At 40.9% G+C, this 22,303-nt stretch overlaps 1 pseudogene; it reads left to right on the top strand.

Annotated features, from left to right (window-relative positions):
* The window catches only part of LOC104296061, a 101,438-nt pseudogene that overhangs the window by 69,598 nt on the left and 9,537 nt on the right, over positions 1-22,303 (top strand).

Genomic DNA, 22,303 nt, shown 5'->3' with positions numbered 1-22,303 from the left:
GGGGGGAGATAGGAGGAAAGGCTAGGTTTTATGCATACAATGCACAACAGTAGAATCACCTTGACTTCACAAGGTTTATTTCTTTACCATTCCTACAGACTGGGCTCCATTCAGAAATTCATAGGTTCAGTGGTGTGATTTCTGTATTTAGAAATTCAACTACATGCAAGTCAGAAAGCAAAACTGCTGTAAAATGTCATTGAATCCATGCAGAAATGAGATTTCCCACATATTCCATAAGAATTTTCCTTTATGCAAAGTGGGTGGGCAACCATGATTTGCAAGTTGAATAACAAGACATCAGTTTGCATTTACGATCATCCAGATCATCAGCTCCATTGAAAAATGAGTGCTGAAAATCAATGAAAATCATTATCTGACTAAATTTGCCTATCATCTGCTTAATGTAAATTTGCACTAGGAGCTGTAACACAGCATGAAGGAGTTTGCCCTTAGTTTTAACTGTGCTTCTACCTGTACAAGAGCCAGATCAAGTATCTGCATTGTAGCTGGCAGTGTGCACATATGCCAAACATCTTATGAACCATAATCCTGTTTCCAAAAGGACATTCAGCACTTCAGAACTGAAGACTTCCTGAAAGTCAGACAACCCTCCTTGTTCCACTTTTTCCCTTCTGGTTAATGTGACATCACCTCCTAAGTGCTGAACCCATCCTTGCAAATGTGAGTCCTGAAATCACAAGGTTTTTTAAATATCTTTGAAAATCTTATTACTCTGCCTACTTTGCGGATTTAAATTGTATAAAATGGGAAGATGGAAAAGAAAATTACATTTCTTAGCTGTATCACAGATTCTCTGCACCAGCCTTTCAGTTTTTAAGGACAGACCTTTGAGGTAGGAACTCTCTGTTTCCCCAAGTGCGGAAAACGTTTAGCACTGGTCGGTGTTTTTAGCTGCCAAACATATTAGATTTCTTGTTCATTTTGTAGGACGGTAACATGCATATAAGGTGGCTTTATCAGTCCCAAGGAATACTACTTTCTCTCTCTTACTCATTTTGAGTAGATCACACCATTCTTCCTCATTAGACTGTAATTGCTCTGTAATTATTTTAACTACAGCTGGGACAATAAGTCTTGATGGAACAGTACCTTAAAAGGAGCACTGAGGATTCAAAAAATCATCCCCTCACTTGATTTTTATTACTTCTCACCTCCTTCTGCTGCAAGTATCACAAAAGGTCACAATAGGAGAAAGAAAAATGAAAGATTAAAGAATTTGAGTCAGGATGATCATCCACATACCCCTCTAACAACATATCCTCTCCAGAAAAGCTATATGAAAAGCCACGTTTTGCTGGATACATTCTGGGGAAAAAGAAAAAGAAAAAGGGTAGATTTTGTGCTTTACATTCCTCATAATTAAGTTCTTCTTCCAAACGTGTATGCACCCACTGGCACCTCACTTAATAAAACAGTTATCCAAACACTAAGAATAGAAAATGGGAAAAAAAATAATACAAGGCCTTTACAAGGCCTTTACAAGGTTAGTTCCAGCTTTACCTACTAGTATTTTCTCATTTCTTCTGTAAGCTTTCACAAGTTTTTCCTGACTAAGTGTCAAGATCTACTTGTTAGAATGGAAGAAATCCCTTTTAGCCTTACTTCTTTTTAGACATACTGCATATGGTGTTTCAGGACCTGGCAGGACTTGTGGCCTCGTGGCGGGCTTGCAGTGGAGCAGTCTGTTCTTGAAGGACTTCACCCCATGGAAGGACCTACACTGGAGCAGTTCATGAAGAACTGCAGTCCGTGGGAAGGACCCACATTGGAGAAGTTCATGCAGAACTGTCTCACATGGGAGGGACCCCACGCGGGAGCAGGGGAAGAGTTTGAGGAGTCCTCCCCCTGAGGTGCAAGGAACGGCAGAGACAATGTGTGATGAACTGACCTCAACCTCCATTCCCTGTCCCCCTGTGCCACTCAGGGGCAGGAGGTAGAGAAATTTGGAGTGAAATCAAGCTTGGGAATAAGGGGAGGGGGGGTGGGGTGTGTGTTCTAAGATTTGGTTTTATTTTTGATTATCCTTTTTTTCATTATCCTATTTTTCATTATTCCAATCCATTGATTGGAAGTCAAGTCTGTTTTGCCCATGACTGCAATTGCTGAGTGTTCTTATCTCCACCAACGAGCCTTTTGTCTTATTTCTCTCCCCCTGTCCAGTTGAGGAGGGGAGTGATAGAACAGCTTGGTGGGCACGTGGCATCCAGCCAGGGTCAATGCACCACAATGGCCTTCCAGGCACTGGGCCCAGACACTCATAAGCTTTTTAGATGTGTACAGCAGTTTAGAGAAGTTCATACTTGTGCTTCTTTGTTGTTTCCATAAAATAATAATTTGCATTCACGTAATGTAGATTTATTTTCTTTATAACAAGGACAAACAAGTCCTCTAATGTGAATTGCATGGTGTGTGTCTTGTCTCCTCCTCTATCCACCTCTCATGTTTTAAAATTCTGTTTCTGCAGAATTGCTGTCTTATGGGTGCCCCAGTTTCTCCTCTTTTATTCCCATCTCATTCATTAAATGCAGTCTGAGACTTGTGCTTGAACTGAATTCCTAATTTAATGAGTCTTCTTTAAAATACTGGCAAATCAGGAACACATATTTGTATGAAGTTGTCAGGTAACCTTGCAATCTGAATCTCTTAATAGCCGATTTCTTGTCAGTGATTTGCTTTTGAAAGTGGTGTGTTTACAATATATTATTAAATAACTTGAATAAATCTTTCATTTATGACTAAATTCAGGCACCAGATTTGTTGTTGGCATAACTTCACAGGTTTCAGTGATGGATTGTCCTAGAGAGCTTGGAAGAATACTGTTCAGCTTTATTGCTTTAGTATATCTTAGAAAATGGAAGATCATGTTCAGAAAGCTGTGGTGAAATATCTTTATCAATGATCTGGGTGAGGGGATCGGGTGCACCCTCAGTAAGTTCGTAGATGACACCAAGTTGGGTGGGAGTGGATAGGCTGGATCAATGGGCCAAGGCCAATAGTATGAGTTTCAACAAGGCCAAGTGCTGGGTACTGCACTTGGGTCACAACAATCCCATGCAACACAACAGGTTTGGGGAAAAGTGGATGGAAAGCTGCCTGACGGAAAAGGACCTGGGAGTGTTGGTTGACAGCCAGCTGAATATGAGCCAGAAGTGTGCCTAGGTGGCCAAGAAGGCCAACAGCATCCTGGCTTGTATCAGGAATAGTGTGGACAGCAGGACTAGAGAAGAGATTGTCCCCCTGTACTGGGTGGGCACTGGTGAGGGCCCCTCACTACAAGAAAGACATTGAGATTCTGGAGCATGTCCAGAGAAGGGCAGCCAAGCTGGTGGAGTCTTAAGCACAAGTCTTGTGAGGATCGGCTGAGTAAAGTAGGGTTGTTTAGCCTGGGGAAAAGGAGGCTGAGGGGAGACCTTATCTCTCTCTGCAACTACCTGAAAGGAGGTTATAGCAAGGTGGGGCTTGATCTCTTCTCCCAAGTAACAGATGATAGGACAAGAGGAAACAGCCTCAAGTTGTGCCAGGGAAGGTTTAGATTGGGTATTATGAAAATTTTATTCACCAAAAGGGTTATCAAACATTGGAACAGGCTGCCTAGGGAAGTGGTTGAGTTATCTTCCCTGGAGGTATTTAAAAGACGCGTAGATGTGGCACTTAGGGACGTGGTTTAACAGTGGACTTGGCAGTGCTAGGTTAATGGTTGGACCTGATGATCTTAAAGGTCTTTTCCAACCTAAACAATTTTATCGTTCAATGAAATGAGCTTTAACATGATAGTGTAATTGCAATTAGTTCAGACATCTAGTCTTTCTTCTGTGTTGCTACCACAAAAAGAACAACTATGCAAGAGTAACAGGGATATCAGTGGAAAATGTCCTTCTAATCACTGTTGCTTTGCTGCAATGCAGACATGCCTGTAAATGGCTACTGAGCTGGCTTTGCTGTGGAATTCCACCTGCTAATTCATCTGATCTTCTGCCTTGTAAATCAATTATGAGATACACCAGATTTCTGTTTACATGGCGCAGCTGCTTGAGATATCACAACTACCATGCTTCGTGTTGGCCTTATTCAAAGTGCAATACCTATGTTTGAGGAGGTTATGATATAACTTGAAGTATATAAGTTGGAGGCAAAGGTCTTCTTCTTTCCCAAGAACACATTAGGGGCATTCTGAGCATTTATTTTACCGGTGCTGAATACTCTTTTTTTTTTTTTTTTTTTTTTTTAAATAAATCAATTCCCTCAGTTAATGCCATTTTTCAGTTTCTCCTTTCCTCCAGTTGACATCTTATTCTTTGTGGGGGCTGTACAGTCAGTGGATGCTCACCAGTCTATGCAGTGTTTGTTTCACATAGGTAGCATCTTTTCTTTCCTGTTGCACCAGAAGATGGTTTCAGATTTGCCTTACTTACTGCATCATAAAGAAAATGCCCATGGTTCACTGGCACTTGGTATACTCAAGCAAACAGACTGGAAGGGGCCCAGAAGCTGTCTTTGACCTACATGCCTAACTGAACAATAGTAACTACTATCTCGCTGCTGTACTCAAAAGGGAGTAAAATTGAAAAGTATTTTGACTAACAGCTGTACGCTTAGCAAAAGGAAACTCAAAATGAAAGGAATGACTTTTGTGAAGAGTGTGTACATCTCCCAGCTAGCATGTGAGCATAGTCATTGTATCAAGCACCAGGGAAGGAAAGCCAACCATTGCCTGTGCCATAGAAGAGATGGACATCATGTGGAGCGTTTTGTAATGCGGCAAGAAAGATGCCTCAAAGCAATGTACAAAGCTTGAGTCAATATTATGGGAAAAACACTTTCTCGCTTGCTTCCACATATTGTTTTCTTGAAGTTGCTGCAAAATGTTCAGTCTGAGAAACCAGCACTGAGATTCTCTTGTGAGCCAGCTCTAGGCCAGACACTTGCTGGATACAAGCCAGCAAGACATAGCCACAGCAGACATGAAAGCTGTTTGTGTTGGATGTGCTGATCCACTGTATGCGCCACATTGCAGATGGTCAGTGAATTTGCAGTGTTTCCCTTTTAATAAGAATGACAATGGTAAAATCTTGTCTTTTTCTATATATGCCAAGCGTCACAGGAAACTCCAACAGACTAATAAATGTCCTTCCCATAGCAGAGGTGCTGCCAGCCAGGAAAAATAAGTATCCATAGAGACTATTCTTCCTCAAATCGATCGATGAAGATTTGCAAATAGCATACATAGCAGTTCTTTGGAAGTGCCAGATATTAGGGGAGAGTTTTTATGGGTGGCAGGAAAAAGATTAGGAATGCGTGGATAATTAAAGGCAAGAGTTTACCGCTGGTTCTTGCCTTGTGAGTATTAGGGGAAGAGAAAGGTTGCCCATTACCTGCAGTTATCACTCGATATGGTGCTCGGCCACAGCAAATCACTTCCCTTTTAAGTGTATATGATTATGCCTCAAAGTTAGAATGTGGTCAACAAACCTGGACACGAAGAGGCTTAGTGTAGTCCATGATCCAAAGCCAAAGTCAGTGTGGATCTTGTACTGAATCTTAAAGTTTGTGTTAATGTTTCTCAGGGTAAGAAACAGCTTTATTTTCAGACATATAAGTTTCAGCTTTGCTGAAACAGTTGATTCATTATTTTTTTTAAATAGTGCTCACAAAACATGAAACAAAAATCCAACGCGGCCTCCCAGAGCTACATTACAGATTGCTGTGAAATTCCTAATTGGGAGAAAACCCCTGGCTTTGTAGAGTAAAGAAACAGGCTGTTTTGTGCTGTTGAAATCCCTCCAGGATTCTGAAGGGCACCACCTCATTTTTTTGCATACATATTATGTCCTCCTACTGATTCCATTAGTGATTCATGGAAATTATACCTATTAAACTCAAAAATATTCATGGATCTGATTGCTGACATGAATATATTGGTTACAAAGACACCAAGATACCAGCTGTAAATTGAATGAGACTTTATCGTATGAAGTTAAAACATGGTAATGGGATGGTATTTTCTTTGGACTTTTGAATCCCTGCAAGGCAAAATTATTTCTTTTAGAAAATAGAACATACTGGTTTAATGTGTTTTGTTGTGATAGTAAATGAGAGAGGAGCAGATTTCCCAGCTAGTTGAAATATCACAGATCTGGAGAGTGCAATGTGTTTCCATCATTTTACATGAGCACGGGATATGTTCCTTTGTATCCATAACTCAATGTAAGCAGGTATTTGCAGCCTGGCATCTGCAGCCTGGGGTCTGAGCAGAACACCAGCAGAATCTCTTATTTTCAGAGTAGAACAAAGGGCACGTGAGAGTGTAAAAGAAGGGATGGGAAGAAAGCATTAAAGTATTAATACAGTAAGGTCTTGTCACGCCTAGTAAAAATTAATAGAGGGTAAGTGGGATTGTAACAAAAAGTTTGAGTAAGAAACACTGTGCATTGAATCTGCTAAGAGACGTCTGCCTAACAGGGAACCATGACTGATATCTCCTTCTCCCATGTTTTGGGAAGATTGTCTGTTTGAGTTTGTCACTCTTGTCTCAGCCCTGTGTGTTGGTGCTAGCAGGGCTAGCAAGGTGACTTTGGTTCCCAGATTGACTGGCTCTCTACATCTGGGGTTTCAAACATTACAGCAAAGCACACTCCTTATTTTTCATTTTTGGGGCTTGAGTCCATTGCAGAAGTAGAGATGCACAAAAAAAAGATGTCTTCATAGTATCTCAGTTACCTGCTAGGTAATTACAACTGCATGATCTTCTTTAATCTAAAGATGGCATGGGGGCATGGGAAAGATTCTGCTAGCACAAAAGATTGGTCTTGCCGTCATCTAAAATTAGACTCAAGACACTTAACCAAACTGAAAATGGCAAATTTTGCAAAGCTTAAGACAAACGTGGAGAACTATTAAACAGACGAGAGCCTCCTTTGATAAAATGGGTGTTCCTTTATATAGCATATAACGCCTTCTTGGGACTTATTTCTGTGACTCTTCACAGTGCAAAACTAAATAAACTGAAATAATGAAACTGACACAGAAACAGATTTGTATTAAATGGCACACTAGTAAAGCTAAGCCTATCATATGTGACAGCCACGGTGAGATTGGATGCTGGGGTACTGGCTTACCTTGCTCATACGTCCTTGCACAGGCCTGTGGTTGTTCAGTTCTGCTGACCTTGCTTATAAGAAACTGCTGCCTGAGCTACAGATTTTCTGGCAGTACATCTTGAGAGAAGTGTTTAGCTAGATTATACCAAATCATTAACTGCAATCAAAGGTATAATCAGTTTTCTGAACTAAGTGTAATATTCTTACTGAAAGGGCTCTCTCAAGGAAGACGGCTAGAGCAAAGTACTGCACATCTGTACCACAGCTGTAAATGCAGACTGGCAGATGTGGATTTTGTGTATCTTGACCACGCCTTTTAGCAGGGCATTGGACCCACCTATCACACCGGATAGCTAGAGGTGACTGTTGGTGCCTAAATTGTGATTACATTTAATGTTTTCACTCAGGAGAAGGTGTATGATATTACAGCAGAACAGCTTTCTAGTACTTCCCATCTCTGAAGTCACCTATAGGAAAACAGTTTCTGTTTGGGGTTTTGTTGCAATTGGGGTATTGTCCCATTTATTTGGTGGTAGAGACTGGTGTTTATAATTAGGCTTAGTTATTTTCATTCTAAAGAGACCAGAGATTTGAGATACAATGTGGTCATATATCATAGGCAGAGCTACTGTGACTTCTCAGAGGAGGAATTACTGAGATACACACAGGAAAACAAAGTATTTTAAATAGGAGGAAAGTGAATATATGCTACTATCTCTACAACAACTTCTCCTACATTAACTATACATTTAAATTTCATTTTTAAAATCTTGCTGAGTTTTCCAAGTTGAGGATTTGTACTCTTTGACATGGCTTCAATATAATCCAAACCTCTGAATGCAGTTCTATAAACATTCTAGCTTGCTGTTCTTTTCTAAATATTAGCTGTATAAAATATTTCATTCTGTGTGAGTACTTTACTTCACGCACATGGATTATTTTTCATATCCTTTTTTCTCTATCCATCCTTTTTATTAGCTTTCTGTTCCATGTGCTCAGAGTGTTGCTGTTCCAGCTCTGTTTTAAAATCTGGAGCTTGACTGTTTTCAAAAGTCCAGAGGAATTTTGTTATTAAAGCTCATGAAAATGTGATAATGGAGTCATTTCTTAGTGGATGTATTTAATTTGCATTCACACTCCTTATTATGTTAGATAAATATGTTCAAGCAATCTAACTTCCCATGTGTTTGCTCCTCAGAAGTAACTACCCTGAAATACTGATAATACTGAGGTGAATGGTACTGTCTTTCTGTCTTATAGACCAAGACTTTATCTTCTCTCCTTTCATTCCAGTGATAATTGCTTATCAATAGGAGCAGGCTTCTTGGTGTGACTGAAGCCACGAAGTTTGCGGTCCCCAGAAAAGACATATTAGGAGCTGGGTCCAGCGTATCAATCGTAGTGATTTTAATAGACAGTGGGCAACAAGGAAATGTCGTATATGGTTGACTGTGGTGCCTGAGGTTGATAAGCCCCTTGCATGGGTTTGTTTCTCACTCCTTTGAACCCCTTCCCACTTTGACTCTGGTATCGTGACAACAACATGGGGAGAAACAATGAGAAGTATTTTCAATGGAAACAAAAAGTAAATATTGCATTCCTTATTTTTCCTTTAAGAATGCTTCTAACGGCAGTGCAGCTTTCACCTCCTCACAGCATCAAAGGCACAAAGATAAGAAACATCTGAGTACATGTGGTTCATGTTAATAAAAATGCCCTTATAGCATTGAGTGCAGCAAAAGCAAGAGCAGCATTGGCTTTGGTGGAAAAAAAACCAACAAGCTTCCAGTTCAGAAATAATCATGAGATTTGGGTTGTGTTTTGCACATAGCAACAACACTTGCATTTCACCGTAATAATACCAAAGAAATCATTGCTGTGTAAGTATACGACAGGGAAGGTGTCTTGGAAATTAAAGTGGCTGCGGATAGGAAGGGGATCATTCTTTTCCCATTCCTTAGTTAACCCCTACGTAAAGTCCCAGCCCTAACCACTAGCCATGCCACCTCACACGGCAGCTCAGCTGTGGGGAAGCTTGCAGCACAAGAGGGAACTGCATCTCCTCCTTGTCCCGCTTCCCTCTGCAGTTGGGCATTCCTTCTTTAAGTATCAGCTGGCTGCAGCAGCTCTGGTCTGCCCCCACCACGTGAGGGAGGGGGAGAGCCAGGACCTCCAGCATCGTTTGAGGAGGAGACCCTGGATGGAGGTGGTCAGTACACAGGGCATAGGCTGGCAACACCATACCATTTGTGTATGTGCAGTTGGTGACACCAGTGCAGGTGATACTGTGCACACACCAAACTGTGGAACCAGCCTACTGGCCATCGCCAGGTGCATGGCACAACGTGCTGAGCCGAGAGAAAGTCAAGAGTAATTTTCATGTGAGTTATGGGATTGTGAAGAGGCAGCAGCTAACACTTAGCCGAGAGCTAAAAGGTTCTCAGCAGTTCATGCTCTCGTGGCAAGAGACTGTCAGCTCCCAAAGGGCTTACAGATCAATTACACAAATGAGGAAAGCGGTGAGGGGAAGACAGTGTTGAAGAACTGAGAATGACCCAAGACCAAGAACTGAGAATGACTCTTCCCAAGTGAAGCATCAGTGGCAGAGGCCAGGTATGTGCCTGTATTTCCTGAATCCCAGTCTAAGCCTTAAAACCTTTCTGCACATGCCAGTGGCCTTGCTGTGAGACACCATTTTTTTTCCCTGGCCTGCAAAGGTTTGCTGTTTAATTAAAAGGATTAACATATTTTTCCTTCTGTTTGGATCATAGATTTTGCCATAAACAGTCTGCTGTTAAGCAATACTTTTCTTCCTTTTTTTGTTTAATTTAGCTAAGGTCGTAAGTCCTATTTTATGCATGGATTATTATTGAGTGGTACAGAATAGGAAAAGTTTTTCCAACAGAGTAATGAATTAAGTGTTGAACCCAGACAAATGCTGTATCTTTCATCTTTTTCCTTATCTTCTGATCTTTTTAGGTTTTAAAGATCAGACATTCTTTTCCCTCTAGCTTTCTTTTTCCCCCAGCTCCTTTGCTATTTTGTTCTCCTGTTGCATCCTGTTGCTTCTTAGCATACAGCTTCATTCTCGCAGGAGGATTGTCTCTTGCAGGCACTGACCTATCCTTCCCTGTAGCATGGTCCCTCCCCACAGCTCTGCTCCATTGAAAACCACAGAAATCTGCCCGACCTTTGAAACACAGCACCACTGAGAGGTTGTGAATCGTGTCTGACTGTGTGCATGTTGACTGGAGCAGAAAGAAAAGCAAAAGAAAGGAAAAGGAAAGGAAAGAAAAAAAAAAGGCTCTAGGAACTATGCTTCTGAGCCTGATGTTTGTAAACCAATTCTTCTGCATTGAGGCTAACAGGTTTCTTTGCAGGGTTAAAGCTGATTCCCTAAGACACTCCTTTTTAGTGTGTTTATTTCAGGCTGCATAGTACACTGATAGCATGCGAGGCCTTGTGCTAACCCTTGCGCTCACCCAGCTGCTGAGATTTCATCCCATTCTTTATCGTCTTACTCTTTTTAAACATTATAACCTGAATTTTACTTGCATTTGATAGTATTGTAGTTAAAATATTCTTCCCAAGTGTCTCAGGATTCTTGATGCGTGAATGTCGATGATGAACTGAGAGGACAACTTCAGCCAGGGTTGGGGAGGTTGCGCCAGGTTGTTTATTTGCATCATAATACACTGGATGCAGTAATTAAAACAAAAAAGGGTGTCACAACATGATGCTGTGTTATAAATATCCATCAGGAGCAGAACAATCCAACTGGCCATGGCTCTAAGTTAACCACCATCAGCCAAAGTAGGTAATAGAGTTTTGCATAATGTTCATTTCTGGTACATCCCAAAGAGAAAAATAAAAGCTTTGCAAGAATGAAGATTTGTAGCATGTGGGCTTTTTAAGTCTATTGATGGAGGAATGGTAGTAGTGTTTGGGTAGCAGTTAAGATTTTTTAAGTTGTGGTGACAAACATGAATTTGCTTTGGTCAGGGTTGATCAGTAGCATCTCTCTCCATTATAGAAAGAAGATAATACCTTTGCATGGGGAATGGATCCTCTCTGCTTACTTGCTCTGGCAACTTAAAGAAATCAAGGTCAAGATGAGCCTGAAAGGATATGTTTTCCATTGTTCCTTTCTTTTCTCTGACAATGGATGAAAATTTTCTTAAATAATAGTGATTTCTTAAATATTTCAGTGTTCCTATTTTGCCTGAGAACCACCTGTTGTGTAAAGTTAGTATTGAAATCCTGACAGTATTCATTAAGTACTTATCTCCATTGCATTTCATTATTATGCATGCATTAAAGAGCACCTAGAGGGCAACCAAGAGTAGTGAGTAAAAACCTATTGTGTTTTTTGCTTTTATAACCATGGCATTAAACTGCACTGCCTTGCATATTAACATTAAAATGTTTCAGAAGGACTCAGTCATTTAATCTGGAAAAACTCATGCTGAATTTCTTCAGAATTTCCACAGCAAACTAAGTGTGAAAAATGGGACTTTGCTAGTGAAAATGGGGAGATTTCTCCAGGGGATGAAGTGCTGTATATAAGTAACAATCATCACTCATGAGGAAAAATGAACAGAATATCTTCTCAGGCCTTGGATCAAAGACCTGAAACTCTAAAACCAAATGACCACAGAAAAGGCAGGGGGGAGACGGGATGGGACAAAACCCCTTCCATTGAATTATTTTTGAAAAAACACTCTGAAAAACTTAATTTGCTTTGTAAATAACATACATGTATTTTCAAATGCCATGTAAGAAGAAAACTTTCAGCAAAACTTTCGAATGTTGCTATCTTCCTTTTTTTGTTGTTGGTTTTTTTTTTCTTTTGTGGGATCTACAGTTCTGTTGTGTTATATTGCAATGCTTTTCTGTAGCTTCATCTTTCTGGCAGAGCTATTTCTATCACAGTATAACATCATTTATTATTCTCATTAAAAAAAACCCTCTCTTTTCAGGAAAGGATAGCGATGCATCACAGAGGGAAGCACTCTAGCTTGTAGAAATCCCAGCTCATAGAAGTAGGATACAGCCAAATGTAATTCCATTGAGGCACCATTGTGCCTGGGCATTTTGGACACCAGTCAAAATGCCATAGGTTTAGGGGGACAAAGGGGGTGGGTGTGTGTGTGGGGGGGGTGTGTGTGCTTTGTGCTGTTTGGGGTGTTTATTTCGCTTTTGGTGGTTTTTTTTTCTTTTTCACTAGAGAAAAAAATAGTTCTTTCCTAGGGCAAAAAAAGACCAAATATAACCTGTGATTAAAATATTTGTATTTGTGAAGCTCTAATGTATGAAAAGCAAGTTAGAGAGAGGTATCTGCTATTATATGAAACTGGCAACACTATGATCAAAAAGTAAACATCTTATTTTTCTTTCAGTACCAGAAGAAATATAGACCGCTCAATGGCTGTGGTTGCATAGAGACACCCCTAGAATGGGGAAGGACTGCAACACCATGCCAGCGCTGGTCCCATTAATGCCAATAATAAAAATCTTATTTATTTGAATGTGGAAATAAGTGCTTTAAAAGTAACATGCTGCAATCTTTTACAGCTGCTTAAAGGGCCCCTAAATCTGCATCTGAAATACTGCAAATTCTATCCCTTCCCAAAAATGAGCTTGCAAATCAAATCATATTTGACTCAATTGTTTTAAAGGAAGAGAATAGAAAAAACAGAGAAGCAAAAAAATGGTCCCTTAATACATTTGTCTTACTCAGTCAGTACTAAAAGAGTCACATCTGTGCCCTTTCCAATAATTGCTGCATTATTCAGTTTGGTGCACCCGCTGCAATGAACACCACAGAGAACTTCCTGGCTTTTGATTGAGAACTGTGTGGTCTCAGAACGCCTGCAGTCTCAAAAAAAAAAACAAAAAAAAAACAAAAAAACCAAAAAAAAACCCAAACAAAAAAAAAAACCACATTTGCCAAGGACATACCTGGTTTACTTAATGAACAGGAAACAGTGCAGTTGACTAGTACTGACCTTCCCTGCAGGTACCGCGTTCCTGAAAGACTGAGAGGGAAAAGTAATGGACAGTACGATGAAGTGATGCACAGCTGGGCAGATGATGCCGCAAAGAACAGTTGCCTGATTTGGTAGTGCTGTATTTTCTTTGGACAGGTTTATGAAGTGTGTTTGTATCTTCCAGCACGACGTGGTAGCGCCGCTGTTGCCGTAGGTTAGCAGGGACACCTAGTGGCTCCAGCAAACTAAACTGGGATTGCGTCTGCCACTTGCTGATAAACTCGCAAGGGTTTTGAGGAAAGGCTCTCGGTGCCTCTCTGCCTCAGTGTTGTGTCTCAAAGCATTTCGCACCACAACCCTTCTCTGTACTTTTTTATCGAGTCTATAAAGCAGGGGGAAAAAAAATGTATGTGTGCTTTAAGTATTGTGACAGACTTTCAGAAGGAGAAAGAGCGTTGCTGATTATTGCATGACTGCTATAATCAGGGTTTGCAGAAACAAACATGCAGAAGGTCACTGAAAATCATGAATTGTCTATATCAGCTTTATTATTTTATCAGTATTAGAGCAGGGAAATGCTGTTTATGCCTATGGTTCTAGTTGTTTAAAGTAAACCATTTCAAATGTAATGTAAATACTTCTTTTCTTTTGTCATCTAAGTATTATGCATGACCATATTTCTCTGTCTTCTGGGACTAAATAAATCCCACTAAATCAATAATGGTTATGAAAGTCAGACATTTAAATGACACTTGAGGAATCTTTACAAGTAAAATGCTTTTCCTGTAAAGCCACAGGTCAACTTCTAGGTGAAATTTAAACCGGTGTATATCCAGTGTACAAGGTCACCTTGTACTGCAGCAGATAAAAGCATCCATACCAGGATAGGCAGGGATTCATCTAGCTCAATATTATGTCTCATCTGTTGGTGGCAGCAACACCAGAAGAGTCCCAGTGATAGATGTGAGCAAGCTGGAGTTTGTCAGGGTCCTGGCTGCCTCCTGAAGGAACCAGGGAAAAACAAAGGTGTCAGAAGGTTAGCACAGTTCACCAAGCACAAAACATGGCTCTCTGTGTCAAGGTGCTAGTCTGCGCTGGAGCTGCACCCTGTGCTTACCACCTTTGCAGTCATCAGCAGGCACTGCAGCCGCCAGCACAGAGCAGCATTACGCAGCTGTTTTGGCAAAGGCTCCTCAAGAGTTGCCAGGAGGGCATCAAGATAGTAAAGAAAAAATGGGATAGGTGGCCCTAATCTGGTGGTGGGGAGCTTAGGATCCAGTTACAGGGGAGCTGGTCCCTTCAGTCAAGAGCTTTAAAATGAATGACATTACATAGTAGAGAAAAAAGCAGCTCACAGGCTTTTAAATCAAAACACAGAAACAAGGGCTGATCCCATATGGTTGGAACTGGACTTAGTTAAGACCTGTTGAGATCCTGTGTAGATGACTTTCAAATAATCTTTCTCAGCAGATAGCATTCTCTGTACCAATGTTTTAGGGGTTTGCTGCTGTGTCACAGTCATTAATGATACACAGTCATTCACAGGTTATTATAGAAGTCTGAGGCCATCCCTCTCCCACACAAATTACCTTTCTTGAAAGAGAAATAGTCTACAAAAGTTATCCTCCCATGATTTCATTGATTATAAAAGCTAGAGATGGCATAAACCATAGTGGATGGCAAGCCTTATTACAACAGCTGTTTCCACAGAGGACAACACACTGGTTATCTGTGATTTTCCTTCCTATGGCTTCATCAGATGACTTAATACAGACCGTCTGAATCCTCTTCTTTCAGCATGTGTATGTTAATGCTAGATTGAATGAATTATAAGCACCCTCTGTTTTCAAACAGCTGAACACTGAACAGACCTGCCCTGGACAGGTTCCAAGATTGTTGACTTTCTTTTATACAGCTTCTTAAAGATCTGTGTACTGTTCTACGTGAGGAAGAGAGGTTTTTCTCCCAGCTTTGGTCCAAAACTTCCCCAAGCCATATGAAAATTTTCCATTGACATTAACGATCTTCTGATTAAACCTCAGCCTTTGCTGCCTTTCACGGTTGTATCCTCAACTCAATGAAGGGCTCCACAGATCATCAGCTACCCAGTGATTAGATTTAAGAAACACTACTCCAAAAGGCTAGTATTGTAACATTGTACAAAAACATTGCCCTGTTTCCTGAATGATGGCTCTCTGTTCCCTGTCTCTCACACAAGGTGGTCTGAAAGCAGGCTTGAGATTAAGCATGTGGGAAAGAGATTGTTAAAAGTTTTGTAGTGTTCCTTGCTCAGCCTACTTCCAGAACCATTTTAAAATTCTGCATTTTTCAAATTGCAATGAATATGCTTCTTCCATTACATATTCTGTTAGCAGCATTTTGCTCCCATCTTAATGTTTATTTTAAATAGGAAGAAGGTTCAGTATGCTACTGCACCATTAGTATACAGTAATATATAGTCTATAAAATTCTAGATTTTCATGTCTGAAGTTTGCTTTAGGGCTTTATATATTTATTAAGATAATAAAAAGTTTCAGAAAAAGGAATATATTCAATACGTCTTGGCAGTATTCCTAGTTCTTAGGCAAGCACTACTTACCCTTTGCTGGAGTTGTCGTTGCTAATGTTGCTTGATTCTAGTTTTACTGCACTGTATGAGAATCAAAAGTTGTTCTAGATATCATTGCCAAATATAAATGGCTTTGTTGCATCAAAAATTAAATTTGCTAGACTTGAACTGGAAAAAACAAAGCCCAATATCATAGTTGCTTTGAGATTTGTTTATTCTTTTCTGCCTGAAGAACTCATTTCCTTGCTTGCTTTACACTCCTCTTTTTCCATTTGCCTTAAAACTTCTCAGTCTCACCAGTGGTGTAAAGAGACTTTGAAGTCACATGAGAACCATGCTGAATATATGTATGGAAATACTTATTCATCAGTGTCTTGGTAAGTTAATGATAAAGATATTTCAAGTAGTATAGCAGCTGTTTTGAGAAATAGAGTCTAAATCAGAGCTGTGAATGATGTAGTCAGCATTTCCTCAAATGGCACATATAATTTCATGCAGCTATAGGTGTATATTTCCAGATAAATTGGCATGTAACAGAGTTACCCAAATATATTTGAGATATTTTTGCATCACTTATGGAATTTATGGCAGGGAACAGGTATTCCTGTTGGTATATTAATGGTACGTTTCAAGTAGAATATGATAGAAGGAAAAGTTTATAAATTATATACCAATATTACCCAGCAGGGGAGTCGAGTGCTGAAAAGGCCAATGGAATGGAAGTGTGAAGTGCTGACCTCTAATGCCATCTTAATTAAAATTTTCTCTGTTAAAGTCCTTGTACTTCCAGGAGCTGACTGTCATAGAGACTTCACACTTCATATTGCGCTAGTGAATTTAAAATTGGAGGAAAGGGAGCAAAGTTATCACTTCCACTGGAAAAGCTACGAACACACATAAGTACAAAAAGCAGTATATCACCTTGGCAAATTAAGGTGGTAGCATGCAAGATTGGCTTTGTGCGTCTCTGTTACAGATGCTTAGTCAATTTTATTGATCATACCTCAGAGTAGCAAGTGCAGTACATACTTATACCCCTCTAAAAACAGTTCCTTAACACATGGTAACTGTTCTGCCTGAAAAAACAGCCAGCACCAGATGGCATGGCAGAACACTGTCTAAAACTCTTATGAAGTAAAACTATAAAGATTTGCTTTTCTGCAAAGGAGGACATACCTAAAACTACTCAAGTAAATTCAGATAAACACCTAATTTAAAAGGTGCTCCATAGTAACAGAAGTCTTGTTTGAACTACAGCTTGCTTCTTCTTTTCCCCTTGCTGCTTAGCCCTCTGCAGTATTGAAATATCAACCCTGGCCTTAACCCACTTACCTAGTTTTGAGACTCTATGAATTTGAAATGTAAATCTGACAAGAGGCTGGGTACTCTTTTCCAGTTTCTAGAGCAATTATATAAGCTTCAGTTATTTGTGTTATACAATTTGCATAAGGCTTGTTATTTATTCAGAAACAACATATTTCATGTTTATATTAATCCTGATATTTTTAATCTGTAGAGGGCTTCTTTAGGAAGGAAAGGTAAGAATAAAAATAACTTTTCTTTCTCAAGACCTTAGGAAAGGGTCAGGGCTCCTTTTTGTTCATCTTTTGAGAGATGATAGGGGCAATGTTTACCAATGAGATGCTGTTGTGTACACGCTGTCGTGGCATGCTGGGCTTGTTCTTTAAATATCATTGTCAGGCCTTTTTATGGTGTTCTGAGTGATAAAAGTTACTCACTCAGATAGAGTTTGAGCTTGCCTGAAACGTAACTGAGCACAACTTACTGTTTAGGGTCCTTTGTTCAGTTGCCATTGGGGTTGCTTTCCATAGCTAAATAAAACATTTGAATTGTTAAAAAGTTAGTAATGCAGGGAGAGTCATTAAAAGGGAGGAAGAGCGCCGAGCTCTTGCTTGAAATGGTGATTCAGTGAGGCAGACAGATTTGGGAAAGCTGCTCCATACGGCAGAAGCTCTCAACCAGAAGGTCCTCCCACCAGCACCGCCAGATTGTGCGAAGGGATGCAGAGGACATGCGTGCTAGCCAGGCAGTGGGAAGTGGATCAGAGACTGATACATTTAATCTACTCTCCACCCACCTCCCCTGTGCTTTTTTAAGGATGCGCAGCCATTCTAAATTACAGCCATTAGCCAAATTGCTGTTTGGAACTGTTTGGGAGGATTTCAGGTCTGCATTCAGATTGCCATTCCTATCTCCGCTGTGCCTTTTTCCCCTTCATCCTACCCCATGTGAAGTCAGTGATTCATTCTCTTTTCTTTTCTCCATATGGCAGGATGTATTAGAAAATAGGGAGAAATGCTCAACCAGAACATATTCTTTCAGTCCCAGAGGAGGCAGAGGGGAATAAACAGCATTTGCAGCTTATTTTCTCCTCTTTATATTTGTGCATAAGCCAGAAGGTTTGGGCTGTTTCTTTTCCCTTCCAGTGACAAGGTCTGGTCACTGCGTCCCGATGGTACACTTATTTGAGTGATAAGCAGGTAGCAGCACTCTTTGCAACTACCTGAAATTCTCTTCGGTGCAGTTGATAGTGCAGAATTCAGTAAAATGTTGATCAAACTCCAAATTGCACTCTAAACATCTGCCTGATGCTAACTTCATCTTACAAATTCTTGTTCATAAGATCTTTACAGTCAGTGGTTAAACAGCGGTATTTGGATGTAGTTCCCATGCAGAAAATAAGATACATTAGCTAGACCGAGCATTTCTTAAAGCAAAACATATCAATGTGTGCAAGTATGAACAAAAATCAGTTCAAGCAAAGTTAGAGCAGTCTTTAAAAAGAAAGAACCACCCTCTTCATTGACAGTAAATACATACCAATCAACAGAACCAATGAAAATTTACCAGCATAATTTCCTTTCACTAAAACAGCAAGGCAGATATTGACCAACTGTCTTAATTGACTTGCAGTTCAGCTTTTCAGGCATTAAATTTCCTAACTGTGAACAGAACTGGCAGCCAAGTGACTCTTGTTTAAAATGTGTTTGTGTTAAAAAGAAAATGGAGATACTGGTATGGAAGAACAAAATATGCTCACAGCTTTGTAGATAGATGTAATGCATTTTATTCATCAACAACCAATTTTAATCCACAAGAATATGAGTCAAAACTTCACAGAAGAAACAACCATACTGTTGCCAGTACTCATTTGTACACGGTGTTCTCATGGTTCTGTCTCAGACAGCACAGTAGTCATCTAAAAATCTTCATTTTGTTAAGAATAAAAGTGACCTTTCCACTCTGGCTGATTTTATATAGGACATCTTTGAATTAAAAAGGGTCCCAGAATCCCATAGGCTTCACAAGTTTATGTGTTGCATTTCAGAAGTAATCACAGAATCACAGAATCACAGAATTTTCAGAGTTGGAAGGGACCTCTAGAGATCATCTAGTCCAACTCCCCTGCTAAAGCAGGATTGCCCAGAGCACATTACTCAGGACTGCATCCAGGCTGGCTTTGAAAATCTCCAGAGAAGGAGACTCCACACCCTCCCTGGGCAGCCTGTGCCAGTGCTCTGTCACCCGAACTGTAAAGTTTTTCCGTGTGTTGGAACGGAACTTTCTACGTTCCAACTTGCACCCGTTGCCCCTCGTCCTGTCACTGGGAACCACCGAGAAGAGTGTGGCTCCATCCTCCTTCAACACACCCTTTAGATATTTGTAAGCAATAATAAGGTCTCCCCTCAGCCTTCTCTTCTCCAGGCTAAAGAGTCCCAGCTCTCTCATAAGGGAGATGCTCCAATCCCTCAATCATCTTGGTTGCCCTTCGCTGGACTCTCTACAGCAGTTCCCTGTCCCTCTTGAACTGGGGAGCCCCAAACTGGACACAGTATTCCAGTTGTGGCCTCACCAGTGCCGAGTAGAGGGGGAGAATGACCTCCCTCGACCTACTAATGCATACTGAAAACCTACAAATGGTCTGTTGCAAAGGCTCAGCTGCCAAGCCGTCACGTCTTCCACCACAAAACTCAACTTGATTCGATAATGCACCTGTATGTGTAGATTATTCCATGTCTTTGTTGCTTTTTGGTGGAAGCCTGGACTTCAAAGTCACTTAAGCATGATGGTCTCTGACTGTAAATAGTTAATCTGCCCACCTGCCCTTCCTTAGACATAAACAATGTCTAACAAATGAGTTATTTTAGTTTCCAAATTATTTGTATGTTACTTAAAAGTTACAAATATATATGCATTAAAATAATCCATATGAAAATGAGTCAGCTTCCTTTCAGATGATGTGGGCTTTAATTAAAAGTCAGTAAAAACTATTCACCTAATGGACCCCAAAAGGCAAGAATACAATTACCCAACCGTGGTAGCTGGTATTTAGTGCTGTCAGCTGTTTAACATCATGCTTCTTCCCCTTCCTTATAGAGCCGGCCAAAACTAAGGGACAGTTTAGAGACCGGTGACATGGTCCTGTAGTTCATCCTATTGCAAGTCCTATCTCACTATGCAGGGAGCTGCCTGGATAATATCAACAGGATGTTAGGGATCCAAATTCTTAGTCTAGGAACCAGAAACATGGGCAGCAGCAGCTGCCATACTGAACACTCTCATACGTCAAGGAATTTTCAAGAAGGCCGTGGTCCTTTCATAACACCAAAATAATTACCTAGCTCTTATGAATTTTCTCTCACTTCTGGCCACTAGCTCTCCCTAAAACTGGATACTTATCTTCACAATGAAGGATCTTAGCCTGGGATCCCACTGAAAAATAGTGGCTGAAAAATCTTTTCCCACAGTAATAGCTGAGAACCCCTTTTCCTTACACATGTGGCTGTTATTAATGAAACAAACGTGGAGCTTTAGTTCCCCAGATTCAAGGAACAATAAAACTGACAAAGGTCTTCAGTACCACTGGACAAAATCCCAGTTCATGGCTTTGATCCAGAAGTTATTACAGAACATGTCCTGATTCACATAGGAATTTCCCAGAAATCCAGAAGCAAGCATGGCTGGTGTACAACAGCCAGCTAATTGCCCAGCTACAGTAGCCAAAGGCTTCATAGCTGACATATAGACTTTTTGGTAATTTTTAATGCTATGTAGTCTGCATAAACTGAGCTTTGGAGTTAATTTTCCTTCTCCCACTAAGAGTATTACATTTATTTTTATTTTAATTTATTTTTAATTAAACGTTGAACCTGGCGAGGGATGTTTGAAATTGGTGAGAGATGTCAAGGGCAATAGGAAGAGTTTCTTTAAGTACATAGGAGACAAAAGGAAAACTAGGGAAAATGTGGGCCCGCAGTTGAACAAGACAGGTGCTGTGGTGACAGATGATGCAGAGAAAGTGGAGATGCTGAATGCCTTCTTTGCTTCTGTCTTCACTGCTCAGGCCAGTCCTCGGGAGTCCCAGACTTTGCAGGTAACAGAGAAAGTCTAGAGGAAGGAAGACTTTCCCTTGGTTGGGGAGGAGCAAGTTAAAGACCAGTTAGACAAGCTGGATATCCACAAATCCATGGGACCTGATGGGATGCACCCGTGAGTGCTGAGGGAGCTGGTGGAAGTCATTGCTGGGCCACTTTCCATCATCTTTGAAAGGTCCTGGAGAACAGGTGAGGTGCCTGAGGACTGGAGGAAAGACAATGTCACTCCAGTCTTCAAATAGGGCAATAAGGATGACCCAGAAAACTCTAGGCCAGTCAGCCTCACCTCCATCCCTGGAAAGATGGTGGAAAAGCTTGTTCTGGGTGTCATCTCAAAACACCTGGAAGAAAAGAATGTTATCAGAAGTAGTCAACATGTATTCACCAAGGGGAAGTCATGTCTGATGGATCTGATAACCTTCTACAATGGCGTGACTGGATGGGTGGATGAGGGGGGGGCAGTGGATGTTGTCTACCTTGACTTCAGCAAGGCTTTTGACTCTGTCTCGCACATCATCCTCACAGGCAAGCTGTGAGGGTGGATTGAGCAGTGACTGACAGATAGAGCTTAGAGGGTTGTGGTTAGTGGTGCACAGTCTAGTTGGAGGTCAGTAACAAGTGCTGTCCCTCAGGGGTCAGTACTGGGTCCAGTCCTGTTCAATATGTTCATCAATGACCTGGATGAAGGGATAGAGTGTACCATCAGCAAGTTTGCTGATGACACAAAACTGGGAGGAGTGGCTGACACGCTGGAAGGTAGTGCCGCCATACAGTGTGACCTGGACAGGCTGGAGAGTTGGGCAGAGAGAAACCTTATGAAATTCAACAAGGGCAAGTGTAGGGTGCTGCATCTGGGGAGGAATAACCCCATGCATCAGTACAGGTTGGGGGCTGACCTCCTGGAGAGCAGCTCTGTGGAAAGTGACCTGTGAATCCTGGTGGACAACAGGATGACCATGACCCAGCAATGTGCCCTGGTGGCCAAGAAGGCCAATGGCATCCTGGGGTGCATCAAGAAGAGTGTGGCCAGCAGGTCAAGAGAGGTCATCCTTCCCCTCTACTCTGCCCTCGTGAGGCCTCATCTGGAGTATTGTGTCCAGTTCTGGGCTCCCCAGTTCAAGAAGGACAAGGAACTGCTGGACAGGGTCCAGCAAAGGGCTACAAAGATGATTAGGGGATTAGAATATCTCTCTTATGAGGAAAGACTGAGGGACTTGAGTCTCTTTA

The sequence above is a fragment of the Charadrius vociferus genome, unplaced genomic scaffold (genome assembly GCF_000708025.1).
Source record: "Charadrius vociferus isolate BGI_N301 unplaced genomic scaffold, ASM70802v2 scaffold231, whole genome shotgun sequence".
Lineage (NCBI taxonomy): Eukaryota > Metazoa > Chordata > Aves > Charadriiformes > Charadriidae > Charadrius > Charadrius vociferus.
Note: the sequence above shows the minus strand (reverse complement) of the source record. Positions and strands in the feature narration are given on the sequence as shown.